The sequence below is a fragment of the Puma concolor genome, chromosome D1, assembly GCF_028749965.1.
Source record: "Puma concolor isolate L17-30 chromosome D1, mPumCon1.1.hap2, whole genome shotgun sequence".
NCBI classification, from domain to species: Eukaryota; Metazoa; Chordata; class Mammalia; order Carnivora; family Felidae; genus Puma; species Puma concolor.
The window spans coordinates 65,416,432-65,434,814 of record NC_141676.1 but is presented as its reverse complement, the minus strand read 5'-3'; the positions used below and the strand labels follow the sequence as shown (position 1 = coordinate 65,434,814).

Below are 18,383 nucleotides of genomic sequence, written 5' to 3'. Positions count from 1 at the left end.
GGTGTGTATCAATTGATTGTCCCCAATAAGGATCTTCTACCCCTTATTAACGCAAATAACTAACGAACGAACTTTCCAAAACTTCTGGTATAAAGTGAGCTTTTCCAAAGGCTGATGCTGCTGAGGGCCAAGTAATTACAATACTGCAAAATCATATATTGCCTACAGAATAGGGCTGCAATTTCTTAACATGGTATGTAAATTCCTCTAAAATTTTTTATCCTAATGCCTGATGTAAAAACATGTATTTATTCTGAGAATGTCAAAGGTCTTCTCTGTGTTTGGAAGACTATTGGGAAATGGATTTAGAGAGAAGGAAATGTTAGGAAGATGTTGAGGATCAACTTAATGGAAGTCCATGTCTTTCATATACATTAACTCATTTCAATCCTTACATCACCCTCTAAGGGAGATTTTCATAGCAATTCCACTTTGGAGATGAAGAGCATGGGTGTTCTGAAAGATGACACAAGATAGAACAGGAATTTGAGTTCATTTATTTTAGCTATCAGTCCTGTGCTCACACAAATTCCTTCCACAGTACTTGTGAATCCAAACAAGCTGGCAACCTCTCCATCATCTAAACAAATTCAAGTTCAAATGGGGCAATGTGTGGACTATAGATATTGTCAGCAGATAGTACAAGTCTGCTGCTGAGAGGAGAGATAATCATTAACATCAGTGAAGATGGCTAAATTCACCTGGTTTCAAATTTCCTTATTTATTTATTTATTTATTTATTTATTTATTTATTTATTTATGTATTTATTTATTTATTCATTTATTCATTTATTTTTTTTAATATGAAATTTATTGTCAAATTGGTTTCCATACAACACCCAGTGCTCATTCCAACAGGTGCCCTCCTCAGTGCCCATCACCCACCCTCCTCTCCCTCCCACCTCCCATCAACCCTCAGTTTATTCTCAGTTTTTAAGAGTCTCTTATGGTTTGGCTCTCTCCCTGTCTAACTTTTTAAAAAATTTCCTTATCTAAGTGGTGATTGAGATAAGAAAAAGTCTGCTTTGTTGGGACACATTAATAGTGAGTCCTTCTCAAATCCTGGGCCAGCAGCAGTAGATTAACAAATGTAAATAGGGATAAAGAATGGACCAATGAAATTGGTTGGTGAATGGCAGATGCAAGAGACAGCAGAAGAGACAGGTAGGCTGGAGAAAGAGATAGAAACCTTTCTAGAAATAGAAAGAGAAAAAGGGAAATCAAGTGATAGAATCTCACACAAAACAAAGAGACAGATGAAGCAGATATAGTCCAGAAACTAAAGAACCATTGTTAACCTATATAGGGAAGGTAATATTCCTATAACCTAACCAACATGTCTCTCTGAGAATCCCCTCAAGTATGCAATGGAGTTTGTAAATAACCCCAAGGAAAAAAAAGAGATTTTCATATGTATATTTCAGAGTTTAAACTCAAGTAAGTCTATAATGGTTTGGACAAGGAAAGGTGATGGTCTTGAAAGATCCATGCTCACTACAAAGGAGGAGAAGGGAGAGGGAATGAAAGGGAGGGAAGGGACGAGGGGAGTGGGAAGGAGAGAGGAAGAGAAGAAGAGATAGAGGTATGGGGGTCAGTGAATGAAGATAAAGAGTAATGGAGAAAAATGGGCATAATATGAATGACAATAGGTAACTTTCAATACTTTCACTTTTCAGTACTTTTTGTTTCCATTTGCCAGAATTAACGTAGTGTAGTATAGTAGATTTGGGCACTGCTGATTGGTTTTATTGATTTCTAGTTACAGAATGCAGTCCAGATTATTTTGCTTATTTCTATTTCAGTTTCCTTCTCTTGTAATTTAGTGTAGTTATTTTATATCAGTTTTATTGCTTTAATTTTTGAGAATTAAACAAGCCCAGCCTATGTAAGTGCTATATATAGAACTGAAAAGGCAAATACAGATGCTACATGCCATTTTCTTTTTATTCCTTTACATGTTGAAGGGTAGATAAACCAAGTATAAAATAAAACTGAAGCTGAAGTAAAATTACCAAGTGATATGCAGAAATAGTGTGTGTAAACTAGTGGAATAATTTTGTTACTTTTGAACAAATGAATCAGGAAGAGATTTGGAGAGAAAACGTCAGCTGAGTGGAATTCAAGGACTGGAGAAGTGAGGGGAAAAGCATTCCGTGTGTAAGTGGAGGCACGGAGATGATTAAGAGAGGAAGCAGAGACAGAGCTAGTAATTCTGTTTGTCAAGTGACTGGGTGAGTAAAAAGACACATTGGGAAATGAGACTGAAAATGTGGCTTATAGATAGATTAGAGAGGGAGACGAAAAACAGGTAGTGTAGTTAGACTTTACTGTAGGTAAAGGGGAGGAGACTTTGCAGACCTTGGAGGAAATGCATTACTTTAGTGGAACTGTTGTTTTTTTTTTTTTTTTTTGAGAACAAGAGAGAGAGCCAATAAGGGCCAGAGAAAGAGAGAGCAAGAGAGCGAGAGCGAGAGTGAGTCTTAAACAGGCTCCACACTCAGCACAGAGCCAATGTGGGGCTCAATTTCGTGACTCTGAGGTCGTGATCTGAGCAGAAATTGAGTTGAATGCTTAATCAATGAGCCACCCAGGCATCCCTAGCGGAACTGTTCTTTATATATGTCACATATTTGATAATTTATTTATTTTTTTTTTAATTTTTTTTCAACATTTATTTATTTTGGGGACAGAGAGAGACAGAGCATGAACGGGTGAGGGGCAGAGACAGAGGGAGACACAGAATCGAAAACAGGCTCCAGGCTCTGAGCCATCAGCCCAGAGCCTGACTCGGGGCTCGAACTCACGGACCGCGAGATCGTGACCTGGCTGAAGTCTGACGCTTAACTGACTGCGCCACCCAGGCGCCCCATATATTTGATAATTTAGAAGTGGCGGTGGGCACAGGGAAATGTGAAGAATAGTTATTCATTCTTAGGTATTTGCTCAAGTCTAGGAAAAAAGCACTGCTTTTCTTTTCCTTTAATGTTTTAAGGTACTTTGCAAAACAGGTTTGCAAAGAACCTAAAAGAGTAAACAAAATAAGTTAATCCCTATATGTTGCTTCCATAAATTGTTGCCACATTCTGAATTGTTTTCTGCTAAAACATCTAATATTTAATGCAAAAATGGATTAAAACTAAAAAAAAACAAATAGACAAAACCTTCCTCAGTAAAGTTATTTTTAAAATGTGACTTTACTTATTTATATTAGGAATATATAGGTTTGGACAGATTAAGTAATAAATGTGCAATCAGAGGTGAGCCAGCCTTGACATCTAACTCTAGCTTCTAATTATGTCTGATTGGAAATCATAGTGTTCTTACATTGGCACTTTGTGTAAAATGATTCTTACAAACCCTTTTTTCAGTTCCTTCTTAATTTCCTCCTTGGTATTGAAACCAGCTGGTCTTTGTGTTTTGTTGTCTATCCATCCCATTTCCAATACTTCCTCTACTCTGCCAAAAGGATCATTCCCATGGCATACAACTTTCTTATTGCCCCTGCCCTTCTTTCCAATAAAACGAATGCCTTTCATTACTTGCAGTTAAGTGTAAGGAAGCTAATATTGGTCATGGGCTTATAATATCAATTTGGAAAAGTTGATGTCAAAGAGTATTCATCTGGGAAGAGGCAGATAAAGGAATTACAACACAATTGGAATAATTCAAAGTCTGATCATTCTATCATAAACTGCAGTAATAAAAGAATATAAAAGTATATAATAATGTGCAAATATATCTGTAATGTATTTAGTTTGAAAAAATGTAAAATCATATCTACCATCTGATTTACTTATAATTTACATTATTTCTAATATATGACTAAAAGACTCAAAACCAATATACTAACAGCTGTTATTTATATATGGTAGAGATTTCTAGGTAATATTTAATTTTGATGGTTATTTTTTGTATCTATAGATTTTTAACTCAGGTTGTTGTAATAAATATTGTTTTGTATTTAGAAGCAGACAATGGGAATTATATATTATAAAAATTCATTCAAATCATATGCCTGTACAAAGTATCATCTTAAAGCAAAACTTCTATTTCTTGAATTACTTGTTCTTCTGCTTTTATTTTGGAGAATGCTGTGAAGACTATTCCCTCCAACACCAAATTGATAGCTGCTGCTGTGCTGTGTGCATTACTCCTCACAGATCCTCACTGTCTGATACAGTCAGCCACAGGCTGCAGAACATCCATAAGCACTGAAAGGCACAATCCCTTGAGAAACCTGATTTTTTAGTAAGGTTTTTCAAGGAACGTCCCTTGTTTTCTTTTTCTTAGCTCTTCCTTTTTTAATTCTCCCTTCCCTTCAGATACTGTTTCCCTGGAGCTTTAAGAAAATTGCATTTTTTTCCTCTGCAAAGTGCCCTTTAGAGAAGAGTGAATTTGCAGGACCCTGAGTATGACAGCATCTGTCTTCTGCAGCCCCTAATAGTTTAGGGCAGGATTTACCTGCTGCTACATTCTCCTTCCATTCCCATGAGTCAATAAAATTCAACCACTGCCATAGTGAAGAAAGTTTTTTCCACTTGAGTTTGGGATGGAGATGGGAAGATCTTTTGTCCTTCAGGATGATCTTTATGTTAGGGGTGAACAAGGTGCCAAGGAACTTTGTGTAAAGACTGATTTACGGAGCCCAGTCATCTTGCTCAGCCTTCTCTGCTGTTCTTAGTCCAGTGTCTTGCTCACTTGGATTACAGACTTGAAGCCTAGCCTCCCTGGCAAGATCTTTGACCCTTCAAGTAGGGTTTGTTGTTTTATTGTATTTCCCTGATTTCCCTTAGAAATTCCTATTAGCTCTTTTGTTGGCTACAACTAAGCTCAATCTCTCTAGTCTGACTCAGACCCATATCAGAGTATTTGTTCTTTCAGTAAGTAGGATCTACTGAGAATCACTTTTCTGCTTGGAACGGCACTAAATTCCTCTACCCACTATTGTGAAGTTGAATCCCTGGAAGGTAGAGCTCAACACCCATTCAATGACCCTGCTTAGAATAAATACGATTTATAGCATAAATTTTACTCTAACATCTGCTTTTGCTTCTTCCCATAGGTTTTAGAACATTGTGTTTTCTTTTTCTTTTGTTTTGAGACATATTTTGATTTTCCATTTTATTTCTTATTTGGCCCATTGCTTGTGCATTTATGTGTTAATTAATATTTATGTATTAAATATTTAATATTTACACTGAAGAAATAAAACAAAAATTATCGAAGAAAGGTCATTTTTTTAGTGATGATAGTATTCTACTACTTATCCAAAGGAATATCTTGGAAACATTTCACACTCACACATTTGTTCTCAGAGCTCAGATTCATGACAGACCATGTTACAATGGGCTGTTCTTTACACATAAACTGAGTTCATAAAAATTTAGCCCTTTAGAAGATAAGAGAACTGAAGTAATATAGATCAATCTTTTATTTTATAAATGGAGAAATAAAAGTTCACAAACTGAATTATTGCCTCTAGTGTGTCATTCTCTAACATATATAAACTGCCTGAGGTCAGCAACTGCATTTTGTTGGACATTATATTTTCAACATTTAGTTCAAGATTTATTCACATTTGCTGAATGAATGAAGAAATGTCTTCACTCTTACAGAGGGGTAGAAATATGAATGATACTAGAATCTTAGACATCCAGATAAATGCCGTCTCCACAAAAAGTAGGAACCATTTATTAAGAACTTACCTGAGGGGCGCCTGGGTGGCGCAGTCGGTTAAGTGTCCGACTTCAGCCAGGTCACGATCTCGCGGTCTGTGAGTTCGAGCCCCGCGTCAGGCTCTGGGCTGATGGCTCAGAGCCTGGAGCCTGTTTCCGATTCTGTGTCTCCCTCTCTCTCTGCCCCTCCCCCATTCATGCTCTGTCTCTCTCTGTCCCAAAAATAAATAAATGTTGAAAAAAAAAAAATTAAAAAAAAAAAAAAAAAGAACTTACCTGAGAGATTGAGTGACAGATCCTATTTACATTTACATATAATATTTTGAAAATTGTGCTTAAAATAATTGATTACCTTTTTTAATCCTGTATTGATAGGTATTCTCCATTTTACAGGTTGGGAAAGTGAGACACAGAGAGATTAAGTCCCCTCCTGCAAAGGTTACACTTCCAGCAAGTGATAGAATTGAATTTGAATTCCAGTAATCAGAGACTAGAGTTTGTATTCTTAATCTACACTCTACCTCAACTATGTTCAGAGCCGTAAAGTAAAGGCCTTTTACTGTGGATGATGAAAGCACCCATCAAATTGCATTTTATTCTTGAAATAAATAGGAAAATTTAGGGGTTTTAAGTTCAACTTTTTATATGTTGTAATGTGAGAAACAAAATTAATTTCATGAAAACCTAAGTGGTTCCAGAAACCATGCCTAAAATTGAGATGATATTGCTTTTCATCAAAAGATTATAGGGCAATTCACCTAGCCACTGAAAATCTATCATTTCTAAGTGAGAAAGCCAAATAGAAGTGATAACTTTTCAGCTGAATTAATTTTTATTTCATACTTCTAATTTTGTCCTTTAGAAGAGAGTAAGAGTAAAAATTCACTTTACTTGGAACAATTTATAGTTGCATTTAATTTTGAACGAGGGTGAAGATGAAGGGATTGATAAAAGTTTAATTTTTCTGACTCCGATGTTTCCCACTTGGAATCTTTAGCAATACCATTTCATATCCAGATTTCTTTCATGTTAAAATTATTTTTAGCAGATATTTATTTACTAAGGGTAGAGTAGATTTTATGACAATAATTTAAATAATTGAATACAGGAATGTGATCACCTCCAAATATAACATAACAAACATTCTCAAAAGAGCATCTTCTGGAAACCTGGTAAAAATACATTTTTTCAAAGAAAACATTTAGTGTGCCTACTCAAAGAAACAAAGATTTAAAAATAAGTAATGCAGTGTTGGAGACATCAAGAAAAGTGATGCTTGGCAATTTAGAAGGATAGGGTGACAGGCATATAAAGAAAACTGGCAGCTGGAAATTGGATTTGAATATGTACACTTCCACTTGTTGGCTATGTGACTTTTCTGAACCTCAGTTTTTTTTATCAACAAATGAGACTTTGTCTGATATGGATTAAACAAGCAGTGATTTATAAAAGGTTAATTATGTGAATATAAACTAGAAAACTATATGTCTAGAATTTTCAATATCCATGAAACCTCCCTTTTGTTCTTGCTACTTAAGAGCCTCTGCCATATAAGATTCATGTAGGAATCTTGATAGATACTAGAAAAAGAAGATAATGTGCTTTAGGATGTTGTCCTTTTTCGTGTGCAGTTTTCAAATAAAATACTTAAGATTATTTGATTAAGAGCACTGGTGTGGAAACCAAGTATGTGTTTACCCAAATTTCTGAACCGTAACACTGTCTTGACCTATCTTTCTTCAATTTGCACTTGAAACTGAGTCACTCACTAAGAGGCTTGAAGTAGTTTCTTATTAAGGTTGAGAAATGTAAAAATAAAAAAAATGAAGTTAGAAGAGATTCCCTTTTTGTCAGTCATGACCTTTTGCTGTCTGATTTAGTCTGAGAGCTTTCCAGTTGGAGTGCCTACTCCACCCTTGAGAGGCCTGTGCGTCTATGTAAAGTCATTTATTTCTGAAATGCACTTGCCTCCTTTCATGTCTGGAGGGGACCATCTTTCCTCTGGCCCCAGTGAGTATGATTTAATTCTTTTTGGAAAGCTCTTTGTTTAAACCTCAGTGGAATACTATAAGGAGCAATATTGAGTCTCTAACTCAACAGAATATTTTCACAGCCTTCTGCAAAACATTGCCCCTTGGTGGAGTATCATTAGCCTTTTACTCTGAGAGTTTCTTAGATGCATGTAAGAAGTTGTAGGTGTTCAATAAATATATGTACTGCCAAATTGATCCTGTATATTTTCCATCTCTCTTCTTTTCAGTGCCTTAGATAAGAACTTCCACATAATATTTAGTAGTCTTTTGTTGAGTCAAATAGAACCACATATGTATATTGACCACTTGCATACTAGTCCAAAAACTAATTGAAAATATAGCTAATTCCACATATACTTCCATTTAACATTCATTGAGTCTTAATGGTGTGACAAAAATTCTGTTAATCATTCATTCAGAGAAATGAAATAAAATATGATTTCAGTGTAAGATGATCCTACTCTAGATGAAGTAAAAACTAAGCACACCCACATAATGATTATGTAATATGACTATATGATAATGTTAATGAACTTCATGTCAAGAAGTAATGTCTCTTTTGGTGTATTAAAAAAAAAAAAACCCAAAAACAAATGGAAACAGGAGATGATGTTTCTGGAAAGTAGTCTGTGCTGAACTAAATAAAGTAGGCCTGCACCCTGTAGGTGAGCAACAAGTAAGTGCAAACACATTTGGTTGTAAAAGAGATTGACATATTGGGAACTAGATTGACATATTGGGAACTAGTTGATAAAATGTTCTTGGGCTGAATCCATGGTCAAACATTCAGAGGAGTAGATTAGATCAGGAAGATTATGGTCTATGAATAACCTTCAGTTATAAACTAAGCACACGTATGCCTCTGTGTGTGTGTGTGTGTGTGTGTGTGTGTGTGTGTGTGTGTATGGAGGTACTAACTCTGTTATTTCTAAAAAAAGATGGTTCTAAATGAGGAAAGCATGACAGTTAAGTAGACAATTTAGGAGGCAACAATAATTTTCTAGGTGTGATATCATAAAAGTCTAACTGAAAATTTTAAATTAGTATCAGTGAAAGTTGAGATGAAAAAATAAAACAAACATTTTTTTAAATGGCCTACAACAATGGGTCTCAGACCAGTGGTATGAGCATCAAATTTAGAGGTACTGAATCTGAAACTCTGGGGTCGGGGGAAGAGATAGCAGTTTGTATTATATAATAAGCCTCCCAGATGATTCTGATGTATTTGTAAGTTTGAGAACTATTGACTGAAATCTTGTAAGAATTGTAAAGGTATCTCTTTCTGTGTCCTTCAAAAACTTATTCATCATACATTTATTAACATAATTCACTGACTCTAAGATACTACTAGTTTTAAAATTCAGTGCTATTTTATGTATCATTAAAAATGCTGCCAGTTAAGCCAATTCATGCTATCAATTTTAAGATGCATCCCAACTTCAGAAGTGTTAAAACATAAAGTATGTATCTTAGAATTTATAAAATATGTTGTGTTGACTGCCATAAAATCATACTGAATAAAAGAGGTGATATTTCACAGATACATCAACCTATTTTAAAACATTTTTAATTTAAATATTTTTTTAACATTTATTTATTGTTGAGAGACAGAACACGAGCAGGGGAGGGGCAGAGAGAGGGAGACACAGAATTCGAAGCAGGCTCCAGGCTCTGAGCTGTCAGCACAGAGCCCGACGCGGTGCTTGGACACATGAACTGCAAGATCATGACCTGAGCTGAAGTCGGATGCTTAACTGATTAAGCCACCCAGGCACCCCTACATCAACCTATTTCTATGCTTATTCTCATCAAACTTTGAACCACAACTACATATTAATTTCCATTTATTTAATTTTGTTTTAACCTCAGACATCACGTTTCTACTCTTTTCACTAATAGGTTATCTGAGTCTAAATTATTGGAATCTACCTCTCTTCTTCCCACTGAGTAAAAAGGATAGAAATGTTTAGGGCATTATATTTAGGTTTTGGGAGTACTTAATTACATTTTTCAGAACTGAAGAACATTTTTGGGGAACAAAGGCAGGTTTCCCTTTGAACACGTATCTTTGTACCCTACCATCAGTGTATCGCTCCAGTTACTGCAGACATAATCAAGAATAAGACATGATACACCTACATTTCAGGAGCTCCCACAATGTCTGGTAGTGATCTTCGAGGTGTTTGGAGATGTCTGGGTCACATAGAATTTTGCAAGCACATCTGTCTCCTAAAAGTTCAGCTCTTACCCTCTCTGCGGGGGAGTACATGGCCATCCTAAACTGGTATTTTCCCTAAAGTTTTCTCCCATTAACTTCTAGGCCTTGCTCTTTTTCTTTCACTTCCCTTTGTCTCTTTTATATTCTGTACGGGTCATTCTCCCAGACAAGAAGCAGCCCAGACTTCTGAATTTTCTGCAGTACATTTTCCTCAGGCCTGAACTAATTTAGTATGGAATGGGAAATACCTACAGGCTGCAGCATATGAATTTGGGAATAATCTGAGACAGAGTAAGTGGGGAAAAATTAAACCAAAGTATGGATATAGTCTAACTAGGTAATCAATCCTGAAGGATGGAACAAGAAACTCTAAATACAAGGACTGGGATAAAGAGAGAAACAAGTTAGTTGAGGAGTCTGTGGTAGACCTGAGCCATGGAGGGCATAGCTGATGGTGCTGGGGCTGAGCTACCTCCACTCTGGTAAGGTAAGATACTTAGATGAAAGTTTTATAGCCATTGTTACCTGAGAAGGTGACCCTGAGCATAAATAAGTGATTTGCCTAAGTTCTCTAGGTTAGTCAGCAGCTTAGCCGGGGCTCCTGACCCAGACTTTCGCCCCACTGCCCAGCAGCATTACCCCATGTGCAACACTAGTATGATTATAGAATATTTTCCCAACAATTGCTAATTTATCACAGAGATCTCGCAGTTAAGATATGTTAAAAAGTTAAAAGGTGTTAATTAATCAAAAGCAAAACTACAGTGTTTTAGTATGGATTTTAAGTATGTAAAAATAAGGTAGGGTTACTTATTCTCTGAGAATCACTTTTATCTCCTAAAATATGGGGGAGTGATTTCTTCACTCTGAATGCTTAAATTTCTCTTGTACAAAAGAAATCCCTCAAAACAAACAAACAACAGAAAATAGAAAAAAAACAATTTATAAAATATAAATATGTTATAGAAACCTGAGATATAATCAGTATCATTATCATCATTAAATAGGAACTAAACTAAAGTTTTGCTTGGGTTGAGTCACCCACATACACACACATACACATACACACACACACACACACATTCACACTCACACTGACACACACACACAGTTGCCCCTGGTGGTGATTTTAAAGTAGTTTCTTCTGTACTGTACTAGTGTGAAGTCCATCGTGTGCCATTTATTAACATTCTGAATCTGGTAAGTTCGTTAAGGTCTTTATTTTATTTGTTTGTTTGTTTATTTATTTATTTGTTACTTTAGAGAGAGAGAGAGCGAGCGTGCACACAAGCTGGGAAGAGGGGTAAGGGGGTGGGGGAGAGAGAGAATCTCAAGCATGTTCCATGCTCAGTACAGAGTCCAGTGTGGGACTTGATCCCACGATCCTAGGATCATTATCTGAACTGAAATCAAGAGTTGGACACTCAATCAACTGAGCCATTCAGGGCCCCCTCCCCTTCTTAAATTTTTCATTAACCTCTCTAAAGCTTAGTTTTCTCATCTGTAAAATAGTAATGGTACTAGTATCTATACTATAGAAGGTTATTGGGGATTAAATAAGATAATATAACTACTGTTTAATATATCATCATTAAAGTCCTAAAATTTAGTCTAATGCCATGGCTATTAGAAACCACACATTTGGTGGAAAGCACAATATATAACATTTGGCAACCATCTGCTATACCTTGGCTGGAGTTCTGGGTATTTGAAAAAAAATTATCTTATTGGGTATTCACAGCAAATCTTCACATTGCCTATTAATGTCTTTATTTTATGGATGAGAAAATGAAAGCACAGAGAGTGTCACTCACTTGTCCAAGGTCAGAGGCCTATAATTGGAAGAGAAAGGAGTGGAACACCAGTCATTATGACTTCAAGGCCCTTGCTTTTTCCACAGTGTACCCTGACTGAGGAACAGCATAAAAGGGACTAGATTGGTTAGTCAAGGACCTGCTACTGTAATTAATTTTCATGGTTGTATTTTTGTATTTGTCTGAGCTTCTTTCATTCTAAACCTAACTTAGAAGTGTTTCTAAAGAAAGAGAAAGCTTGGTGTTAATATTGCTCATACTCACCGTGGGAAGAAGCCTTTTCCTACATAGGAATGGTAATTTTATTTCTGCCCTTAAAATGAGAAATAGGTCAACCTACTTACTTATTGCATTGCTTAAATCATCTTCTGGGGTTTTGGCAGTTTAAGGCTTATAGGTCTTTTCTTGGCTATTTTCCTCTAAATCTCTTAAGGGATCATAGATATTCTATGCACATCCAATCAAATATTTATTAAAGAATATATAATATAACTGTAAATTTATTGTAACATTTTTCTTCTAAGGAGTTCAGAACCCTATGGCATAAATTACCTCATTTATCTTCATATACATTCCCAAGGGAAGAGCTTGGTAGCATTATCAGCTCAGATTAAAAATAAATGGGCAAGTATAAACCAGTTGTTCAGTTAGTCAGTCTATCATCAGGATTGACAGGGTTTCCACTATTTGCAGGTAACTCTGCTGAAAGCAGTAGCCATGCTGTGTTCAGGGGAGCAACATGTCAGAGCAAGGCTAGTCTGGATGAAAACTGAAATGGCTCAGGAGTGCCTCAGTTCACCTTGCTCTGTTTATCTGCTTTTTTGCCCAGCTAGTGACTAAACAGTAGCATAGGTCCTTGTTTCCATTTGAGAAACCATCAGCCATTGTTCTGTCTTACCACCTCATACTTCAAGCCTCAGATGAGTCATTGTTTTAAGACCTTTGATTTTTGTAAAAATCCCAAATGTATTCATTTAATATATTTATCATAAGGACTCAATCAGAGACTTAATAAAAAAAAAACAAAAAACAAAAAAACAGAAAACAAAAATGACACTACAGGTTAAGATACAGTCCTATGCAGAAATCAAAGAAAGGGCAGACCATCTAAGGGAAAACTAAAAAGACAACACAAGGAGAGAGGCTGGATAAGACAGCGTTCTTGTCTGGAGACCTGCTTTGAGTAGGTTTCTTGCAGATACTTTTTAAGGGTTGTGGGCTTTTTTTCAGGGTTCAGCAGCTCAGCTTGTATGTTCAAAGGGCTATCAATGTTGGGTTCTCCTAGCAGGCTCTGTATGGACAGCAGGAGGATCCTGACAATCATACAGGGTGGGCCACTTGTCCTTCAGGATGTTAAGCAGATGTTACCCCAGGTGTGCACAGTGGGGTGGTAGCACGGTGTGAGGAAGTACACTGTGGGTGCATTTTAAGGTTAGCCACCGGAAACTCCAAGAAAAGCTTATACCTCAGATCTTCATATACTCTGTCAGCTGCTCCATGGATGGCCTCTGTCCACTTAAAATGGTTGTCTGATTCAACGAAGATAGGAATTCCTGTGTTGCCAGACATCATCAGGGTCATCAGCTCCTGCTGTAGCCTCTTGCCCATGGAGTGGCCAGTGCCCTGGCTGGGCTTGGCTCCTTTGTGGGCAGCAAGCAGTGATGCTGGTGAAGGCTGGGTTGTGGTTCTGGGAAGCCATCCAGAAGGTGCTGGCAGGGACATGAGAATTCGGGGAGCACCACCACAGGACTGCAGACCCGCCTGTCTGCATACAAGGCTTTCCTTGATGCTCAGCAGAGTTGATCATGTCTGTGTCTAGACTTGTGGCAGTTAGATGTAGTGAATATATCCAGTACAATATATTGAATTAATGAATGAATTTTGTGTGGATCTTCTCTAAAAAGCCATGGGCTTCTGGGGGGCAAGAACTGTTTTCTCTTTGAATCCTCAGCACATATCACAAAGCATGGCACAAAATGGACAAAATCAGTTAAGTAAATAACATAGGGAACTAGAAAACATATTTAATGTATGAGGATCAGCCTACAAACCTATTGCTTCAGATTATTTTTGCTTCTAGTTTCTATTTAATCACGTTCATCAGTGGGTTGATTTTCCACTTCAAATGGCATCCTTCAAATGTTATTTTTGAGCCTTCCTCTCACCATGTATAAAAAGGGGAGAGTGATACTTATTTGTTCTTTATGGGATGCGGTGGGAAGCAAATAAAATGAAGTGTATGTATTAGTTTCTAGGGTTGCTGTAACAAAGTACCACAGCCTGGGGGCTTAAACAAGAGAAATTTATTTCCTCATAGTTCTGGAGACTAGAATTCTAAGACCAAGGTGTCAGCAGAGTTGATTTCTTCTAAGATACCTCTCCTTGGCTTTTAAATGGCCATTATCCCCATCTGTCTTCCCTGGTCTTTTCTCTGTGCACATCTGTGTCCTAATCTCCTCTTCCTATAAAGACATGAGTCATTTAGGTTAGAGCCTATCCTTACAACCTCATTTTACCTTAATTACCTCTTTAAAGGCTCTATCTCCAAATACTGTCACATTTTGAAGTACTAGAGGTTAGGACTTCGACATATGAATTTTGTGGGAGCACAGTTCAGCCCATAAAAGTATATAAAAGGTCTAATATGATGCCCAGCTTGTAGCTGTCATTTACTCATGGAATTATTATTACTATCACTTTTTGTCAAAATGTTCTCATATATCACCAAATAGCTTTACTTTTTCTTGTTAAATTATTCCTTTGGTCTCTTGCTCAGCTTGCTTGAAAAGAAAAATAATACGTAGACAGGGCACAAGCAATTCCAGCATGAAGTGCAAAGTAGAGGGAGAAAGATGAAGAATTATCCTAAAGGAAGGAAGCCTCTGAGCTCATTTACAGATTTAGCAAGAGCTTGTCATAACTGGAAAAAAGGATGACCGAGACAAAGAAGGTGATGCTATAAATGGTGGCAAATATTTTAAGAAGAAAAATGAAAGCATGTGTAGGTATATTTGGCATTCAGGGGAAGTGGCAGGGAGTAAGGGCACCAACCATGAAAGGTATTACAGAGGAACATTCCATGAAAACCTGGCAGTCAAATTTTGATGGGAAAAGAGTCATTAGCCACATGTCAACCTTGTGATGAGTTTCAGAACCGTCTTGCACGCAGTCACCTTCCATGCAGTTCCTGATATCTTTTCTTCTCTCCATACCTCTATTTTTCCTTTGCTTTCTTCTGCAAAAATGAACTGAATCCTTGTTAAACAACAGTTATTGACAGAGTGCAGTGGTGTATACAATGGTAAATTAGATCCTCAAGGCAATAAATGTGTAGATATATATGCACATTATATATATGTGTGTGTGTATTATATGTATATATAACATACATATACATAATGCAATATATATATATACATAATACAATATATACACATATACATAATGTGTATATATGTATATATTTAATTCTTATTGTTTGTGGTAGCTATATGAAGCCTTCACAAACACTGAATTAGTGAATACTGAACTGTTGTTCCTAGGGGAAATACATACCACACACACCCACATACACATGCAGGCACATTGCATGTAGACGGTAACCTTCAATCCTAGAAATAACTTGTACTGGTAGATTCTATTTTCTTAAACTTTCAACAAAGAAAATGAGGTGCAGAAGTCTTAAGTTGCTTGCTTAAGCCATGCTACTAACAGATGCCATAGATAATTGGAATTCAACCCCCATCCATCCAGAGCTGGAATTTTATATACTACACTGAACTTCTACCTACCATCTTCATCTTCTGGTCATATAAATATAAATAAATATAAATATAAATATAAATATATGTATATATATTCATAGAGAGAAAAATATATATATTTATAGAGAGAGAAGGGGGAAAAAGATGACCACATATATCCAAATGTATGAATATATGTTTATATATCTCTTTATATGTAATTACATATACATATATATGGTATAATTTTGTATCTGTCTATATATCATATACATAAATGACTAAACAGCAATGTACAGATTGATGAACAAAGTATAGCTGCAAGATATAAAAGACTTAGGGTTTTTATTGAAAACATTGTGTAGTATTCTACACAGAAGAGTGGTTATGTATACTTCCATATATAATATCCCTTTCTTTTTATGAGCCAAGAGCTATTCTAGGCCTTTCATAAAAATTACCTTTTATAATAATCTTATAAAAGAGACATTATAATCTTAATTATAATACTGGAAAACTAGAACTCAGGAAAGTAAACTTGTTAGAGACTGCACCGCCAGTAAATAGTACAGTTGAGATTGGATCCAGGTCTCTGATTCCAGTAGTCCAGACCAGTGCACCTCATGATAAGTGGATGTAGAATAGCACCTTCTCAGATGAGGTCTCTCCCTCAACCTCTGTCTCAAACATCCTCATCCTGAAATAACAAGGAATGGCAATCAAATAAACTAGAATTTGAAGAGGACAAAATGGGTGTTGTGTTAGGAAGGCAAAAGCAGAGAATGAGTGCTGAATAGGCATCCCAGTGTGATATAAATCTAAAGCTAGAGAGGGTTTGCAGGGAAGGTATTTCTGAGAGGAGTGTTTGAAAGACAAACGAAGATTTAGAAGTCGGTCAATAAAAAAAAGAAGATGGCTAGCAGATAGAACAGTTAGGGCAAGAAGGCAGGGAGTGAGACAGCCCTCTTGGAAGTTGAGCTATGGGACATTGGGTGTGGGAGAGCATGTGCAACTGACTGTTCTTGGCTCAATAGGAGTCTGGGGTTGAGGTGACACCAAGAGATATGTGGTCAGTATGGAGAAAGCAAGTGGATAGAAGTGGGGTTTAAATGTTAGGATACTAGGTTTGGATATTTTACTCAAGGCAGTAAATTACATTATTATTTAAAGTTTAAAGTGAGCAAACTAACTTCAAACAGCCAAAGGATTTCAACAGTTTTCCATGAGGAATTCTATTTTTTTTTATGTTTATTTATTTATTTTGCATGCATGTGCGTGCGCACACGATAGAGACAGAGAGAGAGAGAGAGAGAGGGAGAATTCCAAGCAGGCTTTGCACTGTCAGCATACAGCCTGATGCCAGGCTTGATCTCATAAATTGTGAGATCCTGACCTGAGCCAAAACCAAGAGCCAGCCACTTAACTAACTGAGCCACCCAGGTGCCCCAGAATTTCTTATTAAGGAATATTGGAGGAGGTACAGTGTAAATCCCAGAAATCTTACTCTAGATCTCAAATTTTACTATAGAATATATTCGGTAATAATAATTAATAGTAATAGTATAATAATATAGGTTCTTACTTTAATAAAGGGAAAAAAAAGGATGTATATACCGTCTCAGTGAAAACCCCGAAAATACCAAGTATGTACCAGGGTCTGTTGCCTGGAAATTATACCTGTAGTTTCCATAATTGCTTTGCAATGCCATTAATAGGGAAGAAATTAATGACATAAAATAACATAAAATAGACTAAACAAAAGCTTCAATTTTCATAAAGTTGTGGTTTGAAACATTTTTAAATCTGAAAATACAATGTTAGTTCTCCTGGACTGTGCTTACTGTGACATTGTCATGTTTTGCTTTCATTTTCCCATTTTCTCAGTCATGGTGAAATTCTTTCAGTAGTACTTGAGGTACTAGTACTTATGTAGTAGAGAAAAGCATTCCCAGTCCTCAAAGAGCAACATGCAAAAGCCAATAGAAATGAGCTTCACGGACACATGGCCTACAACACACATGTATTGTACCAAGTAGGTAAGTTTTAATATGCCAATGATGTCATATCTGAGATTAGGAGGAAGAAAGTTCTACACTCTCCGAAGGACTCTCTGTTGCAGTCCCGCCTGGATCATCCATCTGTATATTAGCATTGCATAACATTTAGACCTCCATGCTGAGCAGCTCCTAGAACCCATAGCTGCTTGCTTGGAACAGGAATTCTTTCTGTTGTAAATATTAATTAAAAATGACTGTGAATAGATTGGGGGGAATTAGCCAACAGTATTTCATCCAGAAATGTATCCATTACTTTATTGCTTTCATTATTTAAATTGTGACCTTTTGGCAGAATATTGTTTAATAAATAAGTCAGTATGTTGAGGACATGGATGGGTTGCTGCTACATAGTGGATACGAGCCAGGCTGTCTGTCAAGTAACTGAAGAGTTAGGCCCAAATTTCCTTGTATTTATATATTTATATATGCTTCACCAGTATCTCTATACTTAACCTTTATGTTGTTAAAAGCAGCATAAATGTTAAGAAAAATGTCTCAGTTTGAATTTTGACTTGCTGCTTGCTGGTTGTGAGACATTTGACCTCACATCTCTGAGTCTGTTTTCTCAGCTATAAAGGGGAAAGCAACAGTGCCTACTTTAAGCTGTAAAGACTATATAGGAATATATTTCACTTTAAACTTATTGCTAGTTGTACTTGTTTTTAAACTACCCTAGTAATGGGGACCCTGGGTGGCTCAGTTGGTTGAGCGTCCGACTTCGGCTCAGGTCACGATCTCATGGTTCATGGATTTGAGACCCGCATCGGGCTCTGTGCTGACAGCTTGGAGCCTGGAGCCTGCTTCAGATTGTGTGTGTCCCTCTCTCTCTGCCCCTCCCCTTTG

General features: G+C 36.6%; 1 protein-coding gene and 1 pseudogene across 11 annotated transcripts in view; one reads left to right on the top strand and one right to left on the bottom strand.

The window, feature by feature from the left end:
• TENM4 (teneurin transmembrane protein 4) overlaps positions 1–18,383 on the top strand; it is a 2,941,751-nt gene that overhangs the window by 53,198 nt on the left and 2,870,170 nt on the right. The gene's annotated exons all lie outside the window — the stretch shown is intronic.
• On the bottom strand, positions 12,828–13,439 carry LOC147576783 (ubiquitin-conjugating enzyme E2 C pseudogene; annotated as a pseudogene).